Raw genomic sequence first — 21,665 nt, 5'->3', positions numbered from 1 at the left:
CAGAGCTGCTTCTACACCCACCCTGAATCCCAGGAGTGCAGGCAGCATCTCCATCCACCACCTTTATCCCCCTTTTTAAGAGGATGGTGTTTCATCCAAGCAGAATGAAATCAGAGAATCATGGGATGGTTTGGGTTGGAAGGACCTTAAAGCCCATCCAGTCCCATCCCCTGCCATGGGCAGGGACACCTTCCACCAGCCCAGGTTGCTCCAACCCGTCCTTGGACACTTCCAGGGCTGGGACATCCACACCTTCCCCGGGCAATATTTGCTGCAAACTTCAAACGAGTTCGTTGTTTCCAGGAAAATCCAATTAAACGTGTACTCCAAAGGAATTTTTCTGAAAATTTCAAGCAGTAAAGTCCCAGCTGAGCTGTCAGCTCTGGGCAGGGGCTGGGGGTGCTGTGGCTTCAGGATGCAGCAGCCTGGAAACTCGGCAGCTGCTGCACTTAATTGGAGGTGGGAGAGCCGGGGGAGCGAGGAGAGGAGAGGTTGGGAAGTGGCTGTTCTGCCATCCAGCCCTTCCCCGAGGAAAGCTGGCAGGGATGGATGTGGTGCCTCTCTGAGGCTGCTCAAATGATCCCCAGGGAAGCAGCAGCAGCTCTCCAACAAAGTGGCATTTCCAGCCTCGAGGGGACCCTGGTGGGAAAGGAAAGCTGAGGATTCGCCCTCCCAGCCCTCACCCTGAAGGGAAAACGGGGAGTTATTTCTTTTTTTTTTAATGATTAGTAACATAGGAATGGAGCTGCCTTATTCTAATGAATATAAATCACAGGAAAACAGTCTATAACTTTTTAATTGACCTGCTGGCTCAGTCAGACATAAAAAGGTAGGGTAAATACCCCCTGTGGGGATGTGGTGCAGCACCAGTCTCTTCAGCCCTTCATCCACCCCTTTTCCCAGCAGTCTGAGTGGCCAAACAACACAGAATATTTATAATATTATAATAAATATATAATATGAATATTTTAAAAAAATTCAGTAAAATTATCGTTATCATTCAAGCAATAAATAAACCACTGATGTATCTGAGGACACCCCCAAGTGCCACAGCCCCGCCTGGGGAACTTACGTGAAAAGAAACTCAACCAACAAACCCATATATGTTCAGAGAGGTAAATTTTCTTCGTGGTAACGACTTTTTATCACTGGAGGGGGGGAAAAGAACAATTTATTCCGCTGGTTTTTCCATTTCTCCAGCTCCTGTCAGCCAAAAAAGTGAGCAGACATGGAACCTTTTCCAATGAGAGCTGGTGGGTTCAGGGGAAAATATTTTAAATATATTGGAGTCCACCACTCTCTACTTTCTATTATTCCTGAGAACATGATTTGCAGCTCTCCCAGTGTCAGTTTTTTTCTGTTAATTGTTAATGAAAGAGCTAAATCCCCCGGGGGCAGAGGGAGGTGTTGTGTTCTAATGTTTCAAATCAAGAATATTGTAATAATCCCTCATTAATTCCATCATCTTCCTGTCAGATAACTGCTGTATAATTTAAGGGGTAAGGATTTAAATAAAGACCCTGGTGAAACCATTGGGTTGATTTAATGCACATCCTCCATCCAAGTGAAATCAGAACCCTTGGAAACAAATTAGTCTGAGAATTCAAGGTAGGTGGCAATGGAAAGGTCATAACTCTTCATATACAACTTTTTCTCTCTTTTTTTTTTGTTTTATCAACCTTTTTTTGTTTTTCTTTTTTACCATTTGGAGAGAAACACTGATCCTGCCCTGTGCCTGTTTGTACAGTCCCCTGAGCTCCAGGGAAGACGTTTTCTCCATCTTCTCCCAGTTTTCAAGGCTGTTTGGACCTTGCCATTCACCCACCAGGACCATCATTTTAACTTGCCCCATCACATAATTATTTGCAATTAGAACCACAAGTGGAGAGACAGAGACACTCAAAAATAAATTAATTTTCCAAATAGCTTCTCAGGTAGGAAATTAGGATCATTTGAAGAGTAGCAATGCTACAGAGAGGAAAACAGGGAAGAGGAATGTTTTGTTTAATACAGATGGAGACAAACATTGCTGGGACAACCACTGGCCAAGGGTCAGAAGAGCCAGAGGAGAATATTTGACTTGTTTGTCAAGTCAATTATTTGAGTGAACTCTACATGAGCCAGCTGGATGAGAAGAGCAGGAGAAGAGCCAGCTCCTGGTTAAGGACCTCCACCCATCTTGTTTAGGAAACACTCCCTTGCTCCCACTTCTCCCCCCAGCAGTTCTCCCAACCCAGGCTGTTGGATGTGGAACAAACCTCCTGGGAAGCTCCAGGAAGCAGCAGCAGGTTCCCTTTCCTTGGATTTCAGACAAAGGTATCTCAGGCATGAAGTGCAGGGAGCTGAACAAATGGCTCCTGTGAAGGGAATGCTGCCAGGAATCAAGAGAAAATGAGCTTAGGGATGGGACTCACAGTTAGACAATTATCTGGAGGAGCAATAATTAGCATTCCCTAAATTGCTGGCCCCCCAAAGTCTCATGGATTGGGTGCTGTTCCCCTTGGCTCCACAGGAATCTGCATCCTCAGGGCATGGATTCACTCAGACACCTGTTTTTTAAAGCTCTTGCTGGCTGATAGGGCACAAAGTCCTTCATTGCTTTGAGGGTTTTCAAAGATTAAATTATTTTGGAAACTGGGGGGTAGAGGGAATTATCAGGGAGACTGGGGGGGAGGAATGTATAAATCATGGAATCATGGGAAGACCATCTCACCCCCCCCTGCCATGGGCAGGGACACCTTCCACTAGCCCAGGTTGCTCCACCTTGGCCTTGGACACTTCCAGGGATCCAGGGGCAGCCACAGCTTCTCTGGGCAACCTGTGCCAGGGCCTCCCCACCCTCCCAGGGAGGAATTCCCTCCCAATATCCCATGTAACCCTGCCCTCTGTCACTGGGAAGCCATTCCCTGTGTCCTGTCAGATGTTCTCTTGCCATCATTGAGAAAATGCCATTTATGCAGGTTTGAGTTTTAAAGAAACAGCAAAACCTCTCAGCAACCCCTTTGGTCTGTTTGTGTATCTTAATAAGTGATAATTGGGAATATCAACTGTTTTCCTCTCCTGTTCTGCTTTACAAAAATAAAGGTTGCAATTTTAGGTCCTCTGGAGAACACGGTGAACATGGGCAGTCTCTGACACCAGTTGTGCCTCAGAGTCCCACAGGGATTCTCTCTTTTATCCAGACTTTTGTAGATATATTTTTCAGGCATTAATATCTTTTAAGGATCGTTATTGTAAGATCCTTTAATATTTTAATATTTTCAATCATGTTTAAATTCTTTTAAGTCCATCAGAAGTGGAAGCACAACTGAGGATTAACAGGCACTGAATGTCCTGCCTATTCCTATTTCAGCTCCTCTTGTTATCAACGATGGATAAAAAGCCATTCCAGGATAACGTGTCCCTTCCTCTGTTTTTCCATGCTCCCAACAGTCACTTTTGTCCCTGTGACTGGTTGGCAGAGAGGTAATCAAGGAATTTGGACCCATATAGTGGCTTGAGGGCCTGAGCAGGTTGCTCTTAACTCATTTATTCCCTAAATCTCTAATAATAGATGATAACCTCACCCAGCAATCACAGGAAATAAATATGTGCCCGCAAAGGTTTAACCTGAAAGCTGCTTCATTTGTATAAAATCATTGTTTTCCTAAAAGAAGCAACTGATTAAACTGGGAAATAGCAAAAATAATTCCTTGAAGAGCCTCCATAGCTCTCTCAGGACTGATCTTTATTGGCAGCCAGGAGCCCATGTCCACTCTAATGGGACAATTTAAATGCATAACAGTTAAAATAAACTCCTTAAAGTGTGTCTCCACATTCCTTATGCTGACTAGTGAGACATCACTCTTTCATAAAATACTGGATAACTGAGAGGCCTTTATAGCAGAAAAAAATACTGCCCTGCCTATCTCGGGCTGGTCTATAACAATTTCTGCCCTTAAAGGTGTGATTGATGGTGTGAAAAGCACAACTAAAATGTGCTTTGTGGATTTAAGCCTCCTTTCTGGCTTTTTTTTATGCACAGATAACATTCCCTGGGAAGCTCCTGAGGGGAAGAATAAAGCAGCAGGGAACATGAGAGAAGAGGAGAAATTAAAATTAAAAACACACAAAAACCCCAATGCCCAAAACAATCCACCGAGATGAATCGAGCCTCCAATTCCAGGTGCTTTTCTCAGATTTCACGTAAGAAGGCTAAATAAATAAATCTACATTTAAGCAAATTTATGATCTGGCAAAGGCCCTGCAAATTCAGTTGGAGCAATCCAATCAAAGTCATGGATAGGGTGGGAAAAAAATATCAATGAATTAGAACCATCAGATCTTCCTCCTCAGCCATAAAACAGACCTGGGGATGAGCTGGGGACACCCTTTGAGCTTGGGTTTGGTTCTTCTTCCTAAAAAAATTGACCCAAAGAATCACAGGACTTCTAGACAGTCAAACACCTTCAGGCTGAACATTCCTGAGTGAATCCTGTTCCGTCTCCCCTGGCTGAGCTCCAGGGATTGCAGCAGCAGGGATGAGTCAGCTCTCCCTGTGGTTTCCCTGCTGGAATAGAACCTGTTCTGTCCCTCACATTGTGTGAGCTGGGACTGAGTCAGGGAGGTGGGAATCAGGTACCTGCCCCAACATCTTCATCACCAAAAAAAAAGCCCAGGACAGGCTGTGTCACTCACATAAAGGAGTGGCACAGGCCCTCCACGTGCAGCTTTCCTACAAGAATCACAACGAGAGGTTTGATCTCCTGTTTATCCAACCCCTTTTGCCAGGGGGGCAAACAAAGGGCAACAATCCCAGGAGAGAAGCTCAGAAGCTGGGGAGAAAAAGGTGGAGGTAAAGGAGCAATCACAGAATCGCTGAGGATGGAAAAGAACCCCAATTATCCAACCTCTGAGCTGCCACCACCTTGTCCCCCAGCCCAGAGCACTGAGTGCCACGGCCAGGCCTTCCTGGGACACCTCCAGGGTTGGGCACTCCAAACCTCCCTGGGCAGCCCCTGCCAGTGCCTGACCACCCTTTCCAGGGAGAAATTCCTCCTGATGTCCAACCTGACCCTCCCCTGGCACAGCTGAGGCCGTTCCCTCTCCTCCTGTCCCTTGTTCCCTGGGAGCAGAGCCCGACCCCCCCCGGCTCCCCCCTCCTGTCAGGGGGTTGCAGAGCCAGAAGGTCCCCCCTGAGCCCCCTTTTCTCCAGGCTGAGCCCCCCCAGCTCCCTCAGCTGCTCCTGCTGCTCCAGCCCCTTCCCAGCTCCGTTCCCTTCCCTGCACACGCTCCAGCCCCTCCAGGAAACTCTGCTCTGGAAATCTGCCCTTTTCCTTTGGGTATCCCACGGGCACAGGAAGGTTTTGGGGTCTCCCCCCACGCTCTGCCCCTCGGGGTGACCCTCCCTGTGTCCTTCTGGAAGAAACTGCTCCTAAGAAAATCCAACCTCCCTGATAACCTGCTCTTTGCACATTCCCAGGAGTTCACATTCCCTCATTTCATCTCGATTTCAAAAAACCTTAATTTAAGCTTTCCCTGTTTTGTCAAATTAGAATCCACATCCTAATTAACAACTTCTGCACCTGAGAAATGCAGCCTCCTGTTTTAAGAGTAATGACACTTCCCTGTGCCAGGATCCCACCTAATTTGTTCTGTGCCAGTGATACCTCTGGCAATGCCAGCTTTTAATTACAGGAGAAGGGAAGTCATTAATTTGTCTGTACCACCCTCCTGAAGGTTTCCTTCACAGAAGGTGATGAGAGTTCTGCTGTTCCCTTAGTGGGAATACTGAGATCACCAGCCCTGTCTGCTGGTTTCGTTTTCTCACTAAAACCATCTTCAAATTGGATCAAAAATTTATCTGTTCCTCAGCAACAACAACAACAAAATCCCTGTTTTAAACTAACCTGAAGAAAATCAAGAAGGTTTCTGTGACCAGAAATAAATAAAGCAACAGCCCAGGAGCCAAAGACTTCAATGATGGGGGAAAATGCAAAGCTCGAGAGAGCATCTGTGTGAGCTTAACAGCAGGAAAAGGCACGGATTTCCTCATTTTGGAGACAAATTCCTTGAGAGCAGCTCAGATTTGTCTGATAGTTCGAAGGACACCCAAAAGCATGGACCATGTGGATGCCCAGGCTCTCCTGAGCACCAGCAGTGATTCCATTTTCCCTGATCAGGTTGTCCTAACCCCAAATTTACCTGAGGGATGGAATCACACCTCAGGTTGATGAGGCAGTTCATGTCTGTAGCCCCCAAGGCTCTGGTTTTGTTAATTTAATTTTTTTTCCCCGGTGTTTGTGTTGAGGTAACACTTATTTTAGGTATCACAGCACCTTCCAGTACTTGGCCACTCACAAATTTATCCTCCCTTGTTCAGATTTTGCTCCTTCCAAACATGGGCACTGAGAAAGTCACGGCTGGAACGACCAGTTTTTTCTCCTCTCAAATTAAAAAGTGGGCTCTGGCTTTGCTCAGCAGCAGGACTTGAGGTAAATTAACTTTCACTTTGGCTTTTGATGGATGTCTAATGAACCCTGCATTGTTCAGCTGGAAACCCTGAAGCTATTTTTCATCCCAAATGTCTCCCGAGCAGCGATTTGACAGGTTATTAAGATTTTAGTATCACTGTGGAAACATTTTTCTAGGCTCCTTGGCTGTGATCAGGAGAGGTTCACTGCACCTTCTCCATCTCCACACCAGGCTGCTGATCTCCCAAACCTGCTGGGTTTAAAAATCCAGCTTTTTTTTTTCCTTTTAGAAGCTCACAGGAAATATTTAATAAGCAACGATTTCCAATGGTGGTTCCTTTGTCCTAACGAGCTGCACCGAGCGAGGCTTTCCCATCATTTAATTTAGGCACTTAAGTGCAGGAAGCTGAGCTATTAGTCATTGGGAAAGGTCACATTTCTCTGATAAATCACCAAATTACAGAGCCAGGGAGATGCTGGTTTAGAGAGCCAGATCCCAGAGTTCCCTGTGCCAGGGCTGGGTGGGATCCAGGGAAGGTCCTGGGATGCAGAGGGATGCTGGGTGCTCCTCACTGCAACTCTCTGGCTTATAAAGAGAGATTTTGATTACCTAAATTACTCAAACCTCTTCTGCTCATGCTCCACTTTCATTAATCTCACTTTTAGAAAGGTTTTCAGGATCTGCACTTTCCCCAGCAGTTTCCAGAACTCATTTTCATTTTCTGAAGGGACATCACAGGAAAACATTTGGATTTTTTCCTGTGTTGTGACTTTAGTGCTCGTGGGCCACAGACAAAACCTTTCAACTTTGAAATAATCAATCCCAGTGAAAACAGAGTGAAATATTTTGTGGTCAGAAGCTAAAGAAAAGGTTAAAGTTTTCATATAGTGAGTGTACGTGAAACAATTAAAATTCCAGCCTCCCTGAAGTCCACACAACCATCAATTCCTGCTTCTCCAACACTTAAATTTTGGTCACCAAACTGACTCTCTGGTAACTGAGAGTAGGTCTTATCTCAGTTTGGTCAGTGCCATCATTTTTTAAGTCAGCAGCTCGGATTAAACTGGTGTGAGTGGGGGTACTGGTGCTAGACTGGGTGTAAATCTAAGCAAAGAAATTTAACTCCTCATTTCTGTCTTGCAAAATCTCCACTGTGAAAGGCTGGGTGGAATGTTCTATTCCAAGGTCAAATTATATTTTTTTAAATTTTTTTAATTGAAATTGGGAAAATGTCTTCAAAACAGAAGTTATACAATAAGCTGAATGAGTTTCTCCTTAGTGCTTGAATAGCTGAAGGTCCAAAGTTATTAACATTGAAAGGAATTTCAAGCAGAGAACATTTCTAAGTTTCTCTATTAGTTTTTCCCTCCTGGAATGGGAATAAGGAATCCCACTGGCACAAGAGAGAAGAGGGAAGGGGTGTGAGATGTGAGGAACATTAAACCAGAAAAGCTTTGCTTTACCAACCCTCATTCCCATCTCTCTCTCTCTCACCAGCAGGTCTGTTTGCACCAGGATGGGCAAACTGGATCCTTATATTTTCTGACATCTTTTCCCCAAATGCCATAAATCAGCATTTTCTGAGTGAATAAATCCCATCTGCCAGCAGTTAAAAAATCTCCTTCAAGGCTGTGATATTTGGGTCACTTCGTTTCTTGACTCTGGTGCCGCCAACAATAAATGAAGTGGTTACTGCACAAACTGAGGATATTTTAGTCTTTCTCCAAATGAAATGTTCAAATGAGTTGGTGACTGCCCTAAAAACAGATGTGGCTCTGACAGCACGTGGGAAAGTCCCTTTCCCAGCAGGCTCACCAGTATTTTGAGTTGTACACCAGGAATTAACACTGGTGACCTTGGAAAACTTGGGAAATGGCCAACTGGCCAAAGGAGATAAAGATGAACGATGGGATGTTTGGAATTCTACACATCCTGCTCGAGTCTGGCTCCTTTATAAAAGCTCAGAGAACAATATTCCATAAATCTTGGGGTGTCCTGGACCCTCTTGGAGTGTCAGTCACAAAACATGATTACATATTAACACAGATATTAATTAACATCATAAAATTCGGATGAGATCAGACTTTTCAGGGCTTGTTGAAGACAAATTCACCATAAATGAGAGGCTGTATTTTTACTGTAAGTAAAACCAGATGCCCACACTTCAGTTCTTCCCCTACAGCTGGTGGGGACCAGCCCGTGCCAGCCAGTTTATTGCAAAGCTTCTGACCTAAAGAATAAATCCTCTGCAAATCAGGCACTTCCCAACACACATTTCCCTCCCTTCCCAACACAATTTCCCTCCCTTCCCAACACACATTTCTCTCCCTGCCTCATTTCCAGAGCAGGAATTATTTGTTTGTGTGGGCAGCAGCAGCCACGGCGCGTGTGGGTGATTAAAGAAACGTGTTAAAAACCCCACAGTTGGTCGCTGGGAACGTCAAACAATTGTAATAATTTCGTGCCTAACTGGTGTCCAAAAGCCAGTTTGAGTCCTGGAAATCCATTCCCAGCTCTTTTGGCCTCGAGATCGAGCTTTCAAAACAGAAAAGCCCAATTTCTTCCCAATCACATCCCCGATGTCCCGGTCACTTTGGGTTCTGCTCGCTGATTAGATCACAAATTATTATGCTAATGAAGCATAAAATGTTATTTCCACAGCTTGTCCTGAGCTGGCACGTTATCCCAGAGAAAAACCAGGGATCTTTCCCGGTGCATATGTCCCTCCAAAACTGGAAATTGTTTCCACTGAACTAATTGTCGCCCGACACGTCTGGGTTTAATTAAAGCACATTCCAATTAAAAAGGGAGAGCAATTTGAAGGGAATCTTTCTGCCAGATGGTGATCCCTGATTTCCCTGCGATGTGTTGGATGCAGTGAGTCATTCCTGATCAGCTGAGGTAGCTCAGAGGTGTAAAAATGACGGGTTTGCTGTGAGAAAGGAGCTGCAATGACCCCACGGAAGCACCAAGTGGGGGTTTTCTTGCCTTAATATCTGAGCTGGGGAAGAATTCCTGGGAAATCTGACTTTGTCAGGAGGCTGGGAGTGTGGAAAATAACCTTTCCCTTCCTCACCTGGAGATGGGCAGAGAATTTGCTGAATGTCTTCCATAAAAAAAAACCCTTTTCAATGAAACAACTTAAATTCAACTTCAGCTTTTTTCCATTTTTAAGCCTCTAGAGGAAAAAAAAAAAAACAAACAAATACAGCCCATATTTTTTCATATCTCATGTTTCTACATTGAATTTGTAAAAATTCTGAGTCTAGCCCTTGGAATTCACAACTTCAGTAAAATGATTTTCATGACCTAAACATCAAACCACGCACAAAATGACCATTAATATTTCCAGCATGTAAAATACCCCCTTCACAGCAGTGAAATACATGTTTTATAAATCAAACTGTGGATACAACCCTGATTTGGCACCATATGAGCAGATTATGGATTTCAATTTATTACAGGGGCTGAGTGCCAGTCCCAAAACCCCCAAATCTTGGATCACCCTCAGACTTTCCCTGCCCTGCTGGGTGTTACCTGCAGGATTTCCACTTTTTGGGTTGTAATAACTTGGGTTTTCTCTAAACAATGGGGATTTAAGCTTTTTTTTTAGTGCCAGAACTAGTGGTGGTGCTGCAGCAAAGGGCCAAGATCCTGTGGCTGCTGGAGAGGCCACAGATCCCTTTGCTCTGACAGACCTGGGCAGGACCAAGGATCCTCAGATTCCATGAAAACTCACTGCACATCCTGCCAATTCCAGAGGTTATTATTATTTTGATGTAAATAATCCTAAAGCAGATCTGACCTCATTATTAGCATTAAACAATTAGAATTTTACAAGCTGGGGAGGGCATAAAGTGGTGCTGCCTTTTGGCTTCCCTGAAGTTCTTTCTTTCTGTAACTACCAAAAAAAACCCTTTATCTCAGCAGGAACTCACTGGAGACGTGACTGGCAGGAAATTAGATCCTCTGATATCTTGATTTTTGAGATGTGATACAAGAAGTTAATAAGTGTCTGAGGTCCCAGTCCCATCTGATCCCAATCCCATCTGTTGGGTTGTGGTGAGGAGAATCACTGAATCCCAGAGTCATGGAATCATGGAATTGTTTTGGTGGGAAAAGACCTTCAAGATCATCTCAGTTCCACCCCCTGCCATGGGCAGGGGCACCTTCCACTAGCCCAGGTTGCTCCAACCTGGCCTGGGACACTTCCAGGAACATCCCCAACTTCCCTGGGCGAGACCCATGGAGGCAGTTTTAGGATCAGACATTAATTCTGTGGTATTTACAGCATCCCCTGGAGCCTTTCACATTTCACCAGACTCATGGAAAAACTCTTTGGAAAGCTCAGTTCAGTGGCTCCTGCCCAGCAAAGCACAAAGTCCTTCAGGACAGGTGGAATTTTATTTCCAGCCCATATTTTAGCCTGACAATGATCCTCTTACACACCAGCCTGGACACAACACATCCAAACGCCCCTTTCCAAACTCCCGTAATTCCTTGGAGGCCAAACTTTTCCCTTTTAAAACCTTTTTAAATTTGCATTTCAAAGCAGCTCTAAAATATGAATTCCAGGGCAAAGCATTAGCATAAAGCCATCCAGTGTTATATATTCTGTCAAAAGTGCCAGGAAAAATTCCAGAACATTGCATTTCCATCTGGCAACATCTTCCTGCCCGGGAATATTTGCATAAAATATTTCTGCAATAAAGAAAAATTATGAAGCCTAAACTCTTTGTGTTATTTCCATATAGGTGACTCCTGCACAAAGGGATAATCCAAGGATCCCTGATTCTGCAAAACAGCTTCATTCCCTCTTTTCCAACCATTTCAGAAGAGTTTCAGGAGAACATTCCCTACTCTGTCTTTCCCTTAAATGCCTAAGCAGATCTTTATAAATAACATGCACATTTATCTATTCTTTTCCATGATTATGTGTCAAATGTCAAAGAAAAAGAGGAAAAAATGCCAAAAAAGTGGGTTTGTGTTTAACTTCCCAGATATAAATACTTACATTAATATATAGCTGCATTTTCCAGTCATTTTCATCAAGGTTCTTTTTCAAAAGAACCTCAGGCACTTCTTTGATTTAAATGAAGTTCCACAGGAATGAAACTTATCTCAGGCACAAGGTGTGATTTAAGCAAATAAATAAAAATACTCTGTGACATCCTCCCCATCCCTGGAAGCGTTGGATGGGGCTTGGAGCAACCTGGGATAGTGGAAGGTGTCCCTGGGGGGGCCTGGATGGCCCAAACCAGTCTGGGATTCTGAGACAACACACAGGAGGAGCAGAAGATCCTTAAGGGTTCACTTTTAGACATCAAACTATTTTGACATTAATCAATCCAGAAAAAAACCCACAATCAATCCAGAAAAACCCACACCTTGTGCCCACTAATTTTACTGCTCAGTGACTGGAGGACACATTAAATACACCTCACCCAGGTAAAACAGCCACATCAAACTTATCCTACGTTTCCTTTTTCATCCTGATTAAGTGGAAAAGAGAAGAACAACATCAGGTTATAATTAAAACTACTTTTAATTTAACTGTGTGTGGAGTTTAGACTTGCACATAATAATTATTAGAAAGAAAATCCCTGTTTGAAGAGCCACAGTTTGGGAATAAACCAAGATTCACCATTGAATTAAAGCTGCCCTGAGGTGATTTGCTTTGAACAGGAGTTTTCTGCAGCCCCACCTCTCTTTTAATGTGTCTTCGTGCTCATGTTGATGTGACAAACCATTATTTAGTGAGAAATAGTGTCCAGGAAGACATTCCTCAAATTCTCAGGACCTTTTCCATCCTTGGCATGGACATCCCAGCACACAAGGGTTCCACTGTGTGGCAGAGGCTCCAAACAAGGGACAGTGATGCTGCAGAAGCCCCAAATAATGCCCTGCAGTGATGCTGGAAAACACATCCACTGAAAGCCAGAGGCACTGACATTCCTTTTCCATAGTGAGAGGATTCAGTAACAGCCTCGAATTTCTTTGGCATCATTATCCATTATCTCATGTCCTCTAACACATGAAATAATGCTTTTTTTGTTGAAGAGTTGGGCTTAAAATAGAGGCACAGAAAAAAAAAATCTCCTCCCAGAGACAAGGGCAGCTGAAAGGACATGGACACCACACACAGTGCTCAGGAGAAGAGCCCCTGCTCCTGCCAAAGGCTCTGAGGGAAATTAAGTCTGAACATTAGAAATTAAAATATCTCCTCATTGAAAAAAAAAGCGAATATTCTCAATTTTCTGGCTCATTGAACCTCCTCCTGGAAAGCGAGTTGAGAAACTCTGGGATATTTTTACAGCATCAGGTTGAGTTTGGGGATGTCAAATGATGTGATGAGTCAGAGTCAGATTTGCAGGGGATCAGTGACCTCCCAAGTCTTTCTCCAGGAGGGAGCAAGAGTCATCCCACAAAGGTCACAATCCCTGCACAAAGCACCACTTGTCCAATTCCCTTTCATTTTGGGTTCAGGATCAACAGAGGATCTGTTGCATCAGAAGGGAAAGAAGGAGTTCCTGCCCATATAGAGGAGTGTATCAGGATTAAACACCTGGAATGGAAATAGGGAAATGGAAAACCCAGACTGGGATCTGGGATTTGTGCACGTGAATTCTGAGCTCCCCTGAGCCTCCCTGGTTCCTACTGTGCTGTCCAGGAGAGGATTTAGGGCTCAATCAAGCAGGTTTGGGTTTTTTTTTTTTTTCAGAAATGGGGAAGGCCCAACTAAACCAATGTAACTCCACCCCAGGAAGTTCATTTAAAAATCATTTGGGAAGAAAATCTAGAATTTATCTGATGATGAGGAAGAGAAACATCAAAAAGGGCACCAAGGGGGTGAGAAGCCACACCAGAATTCCCAGTGGTGCTGTTGGCAGCACTTTGCCAGCCTTTGGGAAGGAAACCATGACCATCATTTCACACCATCCCAGAATTAAGGTTGGAAGAGACCTCCGAGATCAAGTGCAACCATCAACCAAGCCCTGCTGTGTCACCATTAAACCACGTCCTCAAGTGCCACATCCACATGGTTTTTGAACATTTCCAGGGATGGTGACTCCACATTTCCCTGTTTTAGCTGCTTTACATCCCAATTAACACAGCTCTGGACTAAACCCACTGAGTTCTCCACAGCACCTCCACATCCATTTCCATGCCCTTTGAGGTAGGAAGTTTGGCTTCAAGCTTTAATATTTAGGTTCTCACTGCAATTCTGTAAAATTAAACACAAGGGACTGACAATATCAACCCGGGGTGTGCTCAGCAGGTTTTTCCACTGCAGTGTTCATAAATACCATGAATTTAACATGGAAAATATGATGCCATGCTAATCTGGTTATTTTTCCTCATCACGCCTCATTTGCATAAAAAATAAAATTACAGGGGAGGGTTTTATTCCTGGGAGCAAAAACCTTCCCTGCCCTGAAGGAAGGAACAAGACTCTCCCTTTGTTCCTCACTAAACCACTATATTTTATCCAATATCTAAGACTTCTGGACACTAATATAATCAAATCTAACAATAATATGATATTCTCTTTAGTGCCTCAGAGAACTAAAGCAATTTTATTATTTTGAGGATGGTTTGAAAGCATCTTAATGACACCTTTATTGAAGCCCCATAAACGTCTTTAAAGCTATTTTGGTGCCAATGTATCAAGAACAGTCTTGAAATTCCTTGTTATGCCTTGTACCTGAAAAATCCATTTGAAACATATTCTCCTGTATTGAGTTTCTGTCTGAAGCAGCTGATTTAAGCAGCTGATAGAGGATGGCAGGTGCCCCATTCATTGTGTTATCATTTTATACAGTCTGGCCATAAAAGCCCCCAGAGAAGGATGTACTGTCTGTCCATGAAAAATAATCCACTGGCTGAGGCTTATGGGAACAGCAATAGAATTTTAAATACCTTGGAAAGACCAAAGCTTGGTCATTTATGTGATTCCAGCAGCATTTTTCTGCCTCAATGGCCATATTCAATCCCAAAATGAGAGGGGTAATGCAATTAAAGCAGCTCCATAATGAGGAACTGCAAACAGAGGGTTGAGTTTGAAAGACAAAAGCTTCTAAATTTTAAAATAATGAAGCAACACGACTGAGGCACATGATGTGGGGAATGCATTATTAGACACAGCAGGGAAATGTCTAATATACTACAGAAATATTCATTATTATGATTTTCATATTTGGGGCCTGGCTTTGTAAAGGGCAGGGTGTGGAATTTCTGTGCCACGGGAATAAATGAGATGTTGTAGATAAAATTATCTCAGAAAGCATTTAGGAATATTCAGCCTAATTTCCTGAAGTGGAACATGTGAAGGTCTAAAATAAACCTCCTATTTTTAAGATCTCTCATGCCATGAGAAGACAGGTGAATCAAAGAGGTTCATCCCATTGGGAACCATCACACCAGAGCCAAAACCATCCCAGGAGCCCAACAAAACTTTTTAAGTGTCCCAAGCAGCACATTCCTGCAGAAACATCATTCAGAAATGTCTTATTGGACATTTTGTCCCCAGCCAAGATAATTTCTGGGTTGATTTTGCTGCTCCCAAACCACAGTGTATCCAAGTGACAGATCAGACAGTCCAAGTTCAATGCACACAACACAAAGAAGAAGAAATTCTTGGTGTTCTGCTCCTACCACAGGAAGGAACTGAGAGGGTCCTTTTGTGTCCCAGCAGATAAAAGCCCTGTGGGACCCGTTTGTAAGAGAGTTCAACGTGCAGAGTCACTGCAGATAATTCTGTGTGTACACAAACACACACAAACCCAACAACTATTTCTACATAAAATCCCCATTTCAAAGACAAATATCACATCAGGCCAGAAGCTTTGTGTATTCTCTGCTCACATTCACAGCTGAAATTATCTGAGGCAAATGAAAGGCATTGAAAATAACATTTGTTTCCATGTTCACTCCGTTTCAAGTGTTATCTTCCAGCCCACATCAGCGTTAATGTGTCTCCCCAAACCATCAAATATTTGATTTCTAATTAAGCCCTTTTCATCCCACTGTTGGATTTGTCTTGCTCATCTTTAATTATGTTTCCATCTCCGTTGTTCAAGAGCAAGGGCAAAGATTTGCATTTTTCCACGAGACAGAAATCACATTGTAAATATTTATCAGATGACTCGTCTCTCCTTTGCTGTTCATGGATTCATGAATCCAATTTTACAGGAAAGAGGGAATGTTCCCCTCACCAACAGTCCGCTGCTTGTTAGGATTGCACTGCCCTTAATAAATTGATATTCCCTCCCCCTCAACTCCTCATCACTCCTGCAGGTACAGAACACACCTGGGAATGTCACAGGTATGGAATAAACACGGGATTCACCTGCAGGTGTGAGGCCTAGGGACACACAGAGGCTGCTGAGAGATTTAGTTCTACTTTTAGAATCAAAGGGTGGAAAAATAAGCATTCACATTTGGAAAAGTAGGTTTCACATACCTATACCCCTAAAAAAAGAGGTGTATGTACACATACAGATAATTTCTGGATAGGAAGTGGCCTATTTAAGCACTCTGCTCAAGCAAAAAAAATGCTAATTTTTCAGAATCAGTTATTCCCATCCTCATGAAAAGCAGGATGATAATTAAGAGGGAAAAAAACTGGGTGCTCTGGCAGGATGGCAGGGCAGGAGTGACCCAGCTGGAGGGACAACCCCACTAAGAGAGGAGACCTCACTGCAGTTCCAACTTCTTTGGGAAGGGCAGAGGAAGGGCAGGACTGAGCTGTGCTCTGGAAGGATCAGGGACAGCACCAGGGAAGGGCTGGAGCTGTGCCAGGGCAGGGTCAGGTTGGATCTCAGGGAAAGGTTCTTCCCCCAGAGGGTGGTTGGCTCTGCCCAGGCTCCCCAGGGCAGTGGGCACAGCCCCAAGGCTGCCAGAGCTCCAGGAGGGTTTGGATGATCCTCTGGGGCACAGGGGGTGACTCTGGGGATGTTCCTGTGCAGGGCTGAGGGTGGGACTGATGATCCCTGTGGGTCCCTTCCAGCTCAGCGCATCCCGGGATCCTGGCACCGAAGAGCAGCAGTGCCCAGCCCGGCGCTGTCCGCGGTGCTGAGCGGCCCCGGACCCGCCCTGTCCGCGGTGCTGAAGGTCCGCGGGTACGCACACGACCCCCAAAATCCTCCAAAATAAGAACAGACCCCGGGGGGCTCTGGCTCCTCTCCTGGAACCTACAGCAGGGTGGGAGTGGGATGCTGGGGGAACGTCCTGCTGGGCATGGAATGCTCTCCTGAGAACCCTCCTGGAATGCTGGGCACAATCCTGGTGTCCCCAGCACAAGAAGGACTGGGAACTGCTGGAGTAAGTCCAGAGGAAGCCACAAAGATGATAAAGGGGTTGGAGCACCTTCCCTATGGAGACAGGATGGGAGAGTTGGGGTTGTCCAGCCTGGAGAGGAGAAGGTTGTGTGGAGGCCTCGTGGGAACCTTTCACTACCTGAAAAGGCTGGAGAGGGACCCTGGAGCAGAAACTGGAGAGACAGGACCAAGGGGAATGGCTTCAAACTGAAATGGAGTAGGTTTAGAGGAGATATTGGGAAGAAATTCTTTGCTGTGAGGGTGGGGAGGCCCTGGTACAGGTTGCCCAGAGAAGCTGTGGCTGCCCCTGAATCCCTGGAAGTGTCCAAGGCCAGATTGGACGGGGTTTGGAGCAACCTGGGACAGTGGAAGGTGTCCCTGCCCATGGCAGGGGGTGGAACAAGATGATCATCAATGTCCTTTCCAACCCAAACCATTCCATGATTCTACGAGTTTGGAGGAAAACCAGCAGAAACTCAGCCACATTCCAGTTTCCCCAGTGCCAGGCTTGGCACCTTTCTACACAATAACAGGAAATAAAATATTTACAAGGAAGGACATTATTCTCAAATCTATTATATGCCTTCTATTTTTTTAAATATTAAAAATAAACAGGCAAAAGGAAAACAAAAGCAAAGAAAGCACCGAGCCCCCTAATAAAACAATTTGATTGGAAGATGACAACAGATCATTTCCAACAGTTGGGAAACTTCCTTTACTCCACACACACAGAGCTGGAAAATCCTTTCTTTGCTATAAAGCAGCACCTGAACAAAATGTTTCTCATGGCTCAGGGCCCATCCTTTCCCTGTCATTCCGGTGTTCCATCAGTTTTCTGCTGGGAAGGAGGCCCAGGGGAACACTGTGAACGTTTGGAGATGGAGCCATCACTCCTTTCTCCCACGTCAGGGATGATTTATCTGTTTGCAAATGGAAAGCACGATCCATTACCTGATAATCTGATCTACCTGGAAAGTTCTTGGATTAAGAGGGTGGGAAGAACTCAGGCAGGAGCCTCTGGAACTCACAGTGCTCTCACTGAGCACATATAAATGTCCTAAGGTGGACTCTTCTGAGAGTCTTTCTAGGACTGGCCAGAGAAAGCCAAGTGGAAAAAAAAAAGGGGGGGATCTGTTCTTGTTTTAGGTGGGATGTTACTGATCTGTGTTTGTAGGAATTAGAGGTGAAATCAGGAAACTCAAATCCATGTAGGAGCAGTGCAGCTCTCAGAGCTTGGCCTGACATTTCCCAAGAAAATCAATTTATTGAAAACATGAGCTGAAATCTCCGTGTGGATGTTCACAGACCATTATCCTCTTCTATTTACCTTCAAAATATTAAACAGGGAAATCTGGATTTCATCAACTCGATAATGCATCGAGAGCTTTGGGGTTCACTTCTTCTCTGGCTGAGAATCTCTGATTGCCAAACACTCTGTTTTATTCCTTCTGTGTATCCGAGAGGGGATTTTTCCTGCTTTTTGCTGTGCCCTATTTTATTTTGTGCCTTGTGTGATGTCTCAGCCCTGGATGTTCTAACAGAAACACACATTGTTGATTGGTTGGGAATCTCAAAGCAAGCCTATTTTCAGTGACAAATATTCAGATCAAATCAAAAGCACTTTATTAAGCATCAAAGTCTGCCTGAAACCCAGCAAACTTTTTCCAAGAGATGTTACTCTCCAAGTAATTTTCCAGCACAGTAATCATTCACCTTCCTATTTCAGTCACTGCATCCCTGAAAAGACTCGATAATATTCCTGTTTTTCTTAAACTATATTATCTGCAAATAGATTTATTTTAAAAGTTTAGGTTTCCAACCACCTAGAACCAGTCAAGCTACTTGTGATCCATCATTATGAGGATTAAATGATACATTTTCCTCAGCTGCTGTTCTGACCAACCCTCAAGCCAGAAGAAGGAAGAAAAAGGTGGAGCCAGTCAAAAATTAAATGAATTATGGCCTTATTTATCAGCTGGTACCTTTGAGCCAGGTAACAAAAGGACATCATAATTAAATAGTGTTCAGACAAGATGCTCTGGTTTTAAGGGCAAGAGTCACATTAAAAAAAGCCTGAAGAATCTTTTCCCTTTCCTACCCACAGTGTCTGACATTCCACAATTCCTCTGCCACAACATGAAGCCAAAACTTCACCCAGGGGAGCTGCTGGAAAACACCAAGACCTGGAAGTAACAGTAAAAATAAAGAACTGTTTCCACTGCCATTTTTTCCCTCCTTAGTCTCGTGGTTCCTTTCCTGCTTGACAAGTCCCTCCTCAGGATTTCATTTTGAGAGCGAGTTCTCAGCGAAGGCAGCGGCGGATGCAAAACAAGTTCAAACATTGGATTCAAAGGTATCATAATTAACGTTTTATCGAGATCCTGAGCCTTAGAGTCACACAATTAGGTTGTCTCTCTGAGCTGAAACATGGCAATCACAGCCAGCAGAGCTCAGCTACAGCTTCTTGAAGCCAGATTTGAAAAGCCAGAGATGATCATGGGGAGTTCACATCCCCCATCACTCAACCAGGGAGGAACTGATGGAGTTATCCCCATCTCATGGCAACCAAATGGCTTTTAAAAAGCCACTTCAAAACTGAAAAATTAAAGGTGTGGTGCAGCTGACCAGAAAAAAATCCCTGCTGCTGCTGAGCAGAGCAAGAACTATTTCTGGTACCTCCCCTTCTCCTCATCTCTGAAGTTACTCTAAAACTGCTGCTCCCACCTTGCACTCGAGTTCTGCACGTGATGACAAAAGGCCCCACTTCGAATTTTGGGCTTTTTCTAACCTGAGTGTGCAGGTTTGTTTCTGGATTTCAGGTTCCTATGGGATTTTAATGCTTTTTCTACTTCTTGTTTGCACGTTTTGTCTTATTTTTAAGGATGGAAAAGTTTCGAGGGCAAGAGAGGAAAAATGCTCTTGAAACTCTGAATTTTCCTAGTCCTAATAATTCCCCATCTTCCCCTGAAAATGCACCAGGAATTTTGCAGAAACAGTAAGAATGAGCTTAAAGATCTTCTCTTTCACCTCCAAATGACCAAAGATCATTGTTCACCCACCCCAGAGCTGGGGACCCTCCTTCACCGGGTCCTTCAGGGATTTGATAATCAAGGACACACGAAATAATCAGGGGTTCCTTTGCCTTCAGGAATAGTTCCTGCTTTTCCAAAGGTTATTATTAGGAAAGTGTGATAAAACATCTCCCTCTTCCTTAGATGCAGAAGTGAGACGAGCGGGCATCCCATTAACACAGATTAAATCACAATCCCAGTATCCAAGCTTCCTTTTTCCCCAAATGCAGAACTCCCAGATGTACTTATTTCACCCCACAACACCCCAAAGCATTGGAAATGTGTCATTTTCCAAGTCAGGTTAGGGATGGAGAACCCCTGGAGCAGCCGGGAGTGTCCCTGTGCAGGGCACGAGGGACCTCTTGTGGAAGCCGAGTGCAGATAAACTTTATATCCACCTTTATTCTTCTCATTAAAGGAACAGAATCCACTCAATACACGAAACCTTAGTGCATAACCCAGTATTGCAACCCAGTTTATCACCCTGCTCTCCAGCTCTGAGCACAGGGAGGATGAAAATAAACCAGAGCCCTCAGTAATGTTTTATTAAACTCTGTCCCAGCTGCCAAGGCACAGTGCCACAAAACCAAACCTGCTGGGAACAGCTCCCCCAGCTTCACTTTGAGCCTGGGACAACAGAGCAAAGACTCGAATTGTGCCTGTAAGTCGAAAAACCGAGTTTTTAGCACAGAAAAGCTCTCTTGGATTGGAGACCCTGCCTTGGGAATTGCTCCTGAGAAGAGAATTAAAGCAACAAACTTCTGTTTCTTGCACAGGGGCTCCATCTACTTGGAAGCATTTCTAGCAACGATTTCTGGAATTTTTTAGGGAATTCAGAAGCCACCAAAAGCTGTCCCTTGACTGGCACCAGCTGCCTCCAGCTTTCCAACACCAGGATCCAACCAACTGCTTTTCCTGAGCTGCTCCAACACACCCCATGGCAATTCCTCTCTCCTACCTTTCCTTCAAGCTGCTGAATTATTTCATGCAACCCCAGTCTCTGGTCCCCTCAAATCTCAGGTGTCCTGTCACAAAGCCAAAAGCTTTCTAAGCTCTGTCTCTACCTGCTGGTTTATTGGCCTCAAAGATCCCATTTCAGAGACAGTCACAGAGCTGCCTGTATTCAAAAAATGGGCTTTATATTTGAGGTTTTAGTTTAGAGTCACCTTAAAAAGAGAAATACAACCTCCAGCCACTGGGCAGCGGGTCTGCAAGGCCGTGGGAATATTTATTCCAAAATCAAATTTAATTTTTAACATCTGGATCAACTCCTCCAAGTCTTGTTTAGCAAAGACAAAACACCAGCAAACCCAACAAAAACACCAGCAAACCCAACAAAAACAACAAACCAAACAAAAACAGCAGCAAACCAAACAAAAAACACCAGCAAACCAAACAAAAAACACCAGCAAACCAAACAAAAAACACCAGCAAACCAAACAAAAAACACCAGCAAACCAAAACCAACCTAGAAGCCACATTTATCTGCAAGAAAAGCACCAGAATTTTTTTTTTTTTTTGAGAAAAATTATACTAAACACATCTTTGCTTTCTGTGGAAGAACAGAACCATTTGGAAACACCCAACAAAAGAAAAAAAACAAACAACAACAAAACCAGCAACAAACCCAAATAAAACACCAGCAAACTCAACAAAACCATCAGCAAACCCAAACCAACTTAGAAGCCACATTTATCTGCAAGAAAAGCACCACAATTTGGGGGTTTTTTGGGGAGAAAAATTATACTAAACACATCTTTGCTTTCTCTGGAAGGACAGAACCATTTGGAAACACCTGTTTTCCATCGAAAGCACCACTAAT

At 44.1% G+C, this 21,665-nt stretch overlaps 1 protein-coding gene across 2 annotated transcripts in view; it reads right to left on the bottom strand.

Annotated features, from left to right (window-relative positions):
* The window catches only part of LOC114000743 (schwannomin-interacting protein 1), a 134,079-nt gene that overhangs the window by 70,221 nt on the left and 42,193 nt on the right, over nucleotides 1–21,665 (bottom strand). The gene's annotated exons all lie outside the window — the stretch shown is intronic.

Source organism: Pipra filicauda, unplaced genomic scaffold (genome assembly GCF_003945595.2).
Source record: "Pipra filicauda isolate LSUMZ 115617 unplaced genomic scaffold, ASM394559v2 scaffold78_size3787270_pilon, whole genome shotgun sequence".
NCBI lineage: Eukaryota > Metazoa > Chordata > Aves > Passeriformes > Pipridae > Pipra > Pipra filicauda.
Note: the sequence above shows the minus strand (reverse complement) of the source record. Positions and strands in the feature narration are given on the sequence as shown.